This window comes from Rhinolophus ferrumequinum, chromosome 23, assembly GCF_004115265.2.
Source record: "Rhinolophus ferrumequinum isolate MPI-CBG mRhiFer1 chromosome 23, mRhiFer1_v1.p, whole genome shotgun sequence".
Taxonomy (NCBI): Eukaryota; Metazoa; Chordata; class Mammalia; order Chiroptera; family Rhinolophidae; genus Rhinolophus; species Rhinolophus ferrumequinum.
In genome coordinates this window covers 6,628,234-6,633,222 of record NC_046306.1, presented here as the reverse complement: position 1 = coordinate 6,633,222, position 4,989 = coordinate 6,628,234, and positions in this window count along the sequence as shown.

Below are 4,989 nucleotides of genomic sequence, written 5' to 3'. Positions count from 1 at the left end.
CTCTAGCTGATTGATGAGTAAGGAAGGGCTGAAAGGAAAAGAGGCTATGGGGTGGCCCCATCTTTTCCTTTCTTTGTCATCCTTTCCAGCACAGTGGCTATTAGAGGTGACCTGATGACAAAGGACACGAGAAGGTTCTTCAGTTGTTCCTGTTTCTTAGCATGCATTGCCTTCTTTCTGCATTTAAGACAATTTCTGATTTGAATGGCAAGCGTGGCTTCTCATGGCTGTCAGTGGCCCACAATTCACTAGTAGATGTGACACACCTTATCCTCACGTTCAGGCTTGCTGACCGCCCACCCATTGTGGGTGCACTGGAATTCTCTGCCTATGGGACATCGTAAACGCCACATGTGAGTGAGGTGGCAGCAGACAGTGGACATGTATGTTGCGTGTATCTTTCATGCTTACGCACATGCCTCGTTGTCCACAAGTTTGACCCCCCTTTTATTTAATTAGGCTTCTCTCCTCGCCATTGCGCTCTAGTAACGACTCATTAGTCTTTTAAATGTCTCCATAGTCTTGCCTTTTCCAGAAGGTCATATTGTTGGGATCGTACAGTCGGTACGATCAGGTTGGCTTCTTTCACTTAGTGATAGGCGTTTAAAGTTCCTCTACGTCTTTTTGTGTCTGGACACTCATTTCTTTTCAGCACTGAATACTATCCCAGTGTCTGGATGGAGCACAGTTTATCCACTCACCTACCGAGGGGCATCTTGGTTACTCCCAAATTTTGACAATTCTAAACAAAGCTGCTATCGACATCCGTGTGCAGGGGTTTGTGTGGATATAAGTTTTCAGCTCCTTTGGGTAAACACCAACGAGCATGACTGCTGCAGCGTATAGTAAGAGTGTGTTCAGGTTTATAAGACACCGCCACACTGTCTTCAAAGTGTCTGTACCATTTTGCATTCCCACCAACAATGAGTGAGAGTTCCTGTGTCTTCATCGCTTTGTGAGACGCATCTGGTGTTGTCAGTGTTCGCACTGGACATCCTGATAGGTTGTCCCATCAGATTTTACTCCCACAACACAAGTTCAAAGATAAAATTATGAAGAACTCCAAGACGGTGACCACAGATCTTTAAACCCAGCTCAGAGCCCCAGCTGGAAGCAGCAGTAAGTCCCTGGAAGTACGAACTTGTCGGAGGAAGAATTTCCTTCCTCGAGTCCACATGGTAGGAGTTCACTAAGAATAGTCTCTCTTGGCCATACATAACTTTAGGTGGTGTTCATCATCACATCTCCTGACTAGGTTTGCTTCTTAATCTTCTCGTTTTATGGTCTCCACCCTTCTTCAAATATTGACACACTCATGAAGCTGGCAGCTGCTATCAACCTGTTTCCCTGGACTGCAGCAGGTGGCTGTGCCAAAAAGGGTCATTGGAAATCGGAAGTCTCTCTAGCACCCTATTCTAGTCCCCCCCACCCCCACCAGCCTTGCAGACACTCCTTCCACCTACATGCAGGCGTCTCACTCTGTTTGATCACTGAGCCAGAGGCGGGCACGTCCCAGACATTCCACGTTGGTCATGCCCATCCTGCTTTGGCCAAGACAGCAAATCTAATATTCACCCTTGTCTTGTTGTGTGCCCCCATCTCTTAGCATTTCCAGATCACTTTCTTGTACATTATCCAATATGCTCTTTTTAATCCTATGACATACAAAGTCTGACAAGTTTGTGAACCCATCCTAGAAAAGGTGCTACATACCTCATTGCTGAATATCACTATGGTTACCTTCGAAGTCCTCCCCTTGGGAAGCTATGCACCCACGCCAGTGCCTAGTCCACACTTCAGAGCAATTTTGGAACTCTTTTTCTGGAATGGCCATCAGAGCTGTTGTCGTATTACGCTTGATGTCCTGAATGTCATCAAAATGGCTTCCTTTCAGTATTTCTTTATCTTCAGTAAAGAAAGCAGTCATTGGGGGCCAGCTCATGTGAGTAGAGAGGGTGTTCCAATACAGTTACTTGTTTACTGGCTACAAACTCCCTCACAGACAGCGCCGTGTGAGCTGGTGCATTGTCGTGATGCAAGAGCCATGAATTGTTGGTGGAAAGTTCAGGTCATCTCACTTATTCATGTAGCCTTTTCAGCACTTCCAAATAGTAAACTTGGTTAACTGTTTGTCCAGTTGGTACAAATTCATAATGAATAATCCCTCTGATATCAAAAAAGGTTAGCAACATCATTGCAACAAGTTCACGAACTTAATTATCCGACCTCGTAAGAAGTATCTATCTGGGTAAAGAGGAAACAGAGGCTCAGAGAAGACACATATCTTACCCCAAATCAAACCCTGGACTGACGCTGGAGTCAGTCTCTCAAGGCCAAACCCAGAGCCCAGCCTGGTTATGAACCCAGGCTCTGGAGTCACACAACCTGAAAAAGAAACTTGACTTCTGCAGCTGATTAGCTGTGTGACCTTGGGCAGGTGGCTTTCCCTTTCTGTGCTTCAGTTTTATCATCTGTAGAATGGGGATCTTGGCAGCACCCAAATCATGGAGTCCTTGTGGGAATTCAATGAGATCATTCACAGAAATTACTTAGCACAGTGCCTGGCACACAGTACGCTTAATAAAATGACACAGCCACTAATGGGTAGGGTTGGGGTTTAAACACACACCATCCGACTTCAGCACCTGCACTCTTAACTACATTTTCAGTACCCCTATATAAAAATATAACATATACATACATGCATAAATACAAAACCCACAAGTACATATAATTAAAGGGAAAGGAAAAAAATAGTGACAAAACCCACACATGCTCTAAAAACCACACGCAGACTGTACTGAATGTCGATTGCTTGACTCTGCTCGTCTACCTGAAATCTCCGATTCTGAGTCACATTTTGAATGTAAGCAGTATTTTAGGAATTACACGGGTGCATCGCATGCCCCAGTGAGACAGTCTGATCCTCCATCCTTGCAAAACACAGGGCAGGGAAACACAGCTTCAGTTCAGAGCACTTTCTTTTTTCCGTCAGTCCCGCCTGCCCCTGGAGGTAAAGCCTGGAGATCGGCATATACTGCTGTCGCCTACAAAGGTCCCATGTGCCATTTCCCCTCATCCAGAACCATGGTTTCCGTCATTTAATGCTGTTTATTGACCTCTAGGAGGGGGTCGGCCATTAGCAGAGTGGTTGAGAGTGGGGTCCTGGCATCAGACCCCACTTTGGTGGCTCGTGGTGTTGAGTACAATACGGTGTTAGGCTTGGATCCTGGTTCTGCCTCAGACTAGCCACGGGAATGTGGGCAAGTCCCTTACACTCCCAGGGACTAAGTGTCCTCGCTGTCACACAGGGATCGATGCCTAATGTATATAAAGTGTTTAGCTCCCTGCCTGGTGCATAACTTGTAACCAGCAGAGGGGAGGCCCTGGTTATTATACCTATTGACAAGATTGTGGCGTGGAAAGGTAGAGTTTTTGCGACGTTGACACTGTTGAACTTGGGGCTGCGTCATTCTCTGAGGCGTGACCGTCCTGTGCACTGTAGGATGTTCAGCAGCATTTCTGGCCTCACTGAATGCCAGCAGCACCGCCCTCCCGCAGCTGTGACAACCCCAAATATCCCTGGACATTGCCGAATGACCCCTCGGGCACAAAAGCGCCCCAGCTGAGAACCACTGGAGAAGAAGGATGGGTGAGAGCTTGGTGACCGCTTTGCAGGGTACGCACGGCCTATAAAAGCTGAAAACCGAGGCTAAGAGGCTTGGAGGATGGAGGGCAGAAGTTCCAGGAAGGGAAGGAGGCGGAGAAATAAGAGCATAGCGGGCTCTGGGGCTCCCAGGCCGCTCAGCGGGAACATAGGACGGAGTGACTATAGTTGTATTACCACTGTCCACACCAGAGAGTAAGGCTGTGAATTTGGCCAGGGCCAGACTGGGAAAGTCTGATTGTCACACAAGCAATTTTGGGCTTTATCCTGAAGGGCCATCCAAGGTGTTTACACTGCAGGGGAATTTGTAGTTGTTTTACCAGATAAAATAATGAAATTCTCACACATGCCACAACACGGATGAACCCTGAAGACATTATGCTAAGTGAAATAAGTCAGATATGAAAGGACAAATGTTGTATGATTCCACTTATATGAGATACGAAGAACAGTCAAATGTATAGAGACAGAAAGTAGAACGGTGGTTGTCAGGAACTGGGGGGATGGGGACAGAGATAAGTTTGGGAAAATAAAACAGTTCTAGGGATGAATGGTGGGGATGGTTGCATAGCAATATCAATGTATTTAATGCCACTGAACCGTGCACTTAAAATGGTTAGAATGAGAAATTTCATGTTCAGTACATATCATTGCAATAAGAAAATACAGGATGCCTGTTAAATTTGAATTTCAGATAAAACAGCGAATAATTTCTTTAGTATAAGCATGTCCCAGTTATTCCATAGGTGTAGCAGGAATATGTCCCATTCACTATTTTGGACCTACTTATGCTAAACAATTATTTATTGTTTATCTGAAATTCAAACCTAATTGGGTGTCCTGTACTTTTATTTGTTAATTCTGGCAACCATAGCTTGGGGTTATTTCTGAGGATGGATTGGAGGGGAAGGGAATGGTGGCAGACAAGCCAGTTCAGATGTATTTAGCCACAAGGAGCAGGAACCTGGCTGACAGTGGCCTAGATGTAAGGACAGTTTTGTTTAATTAACAGGAAAACCACAGGAAGGTGCTGCCATGGCTGGTACAGCAACTCAACAGTGTCTTCGAGACTCGGTGTCTTTAGACTCTTAGCAAAGAGTCTCAATAGATGCTAGATATTTTTATTAGGTGTGGCTCACTTTTCTGTGATCCAATCTTTTTCAGAGAAAGAATTCCCGCCACTTTGTGTTCTCAGTTTGGAAAGAGACGGACCACATTAGCTTCTATGTGACAGCCCCGCTGGGAAAGCAGATCTCGACCTCATAGAGCCTAGCCTAGATGGGGACACAGCCAATTTTTCAAGCATGACAGGGTAAGGGAGC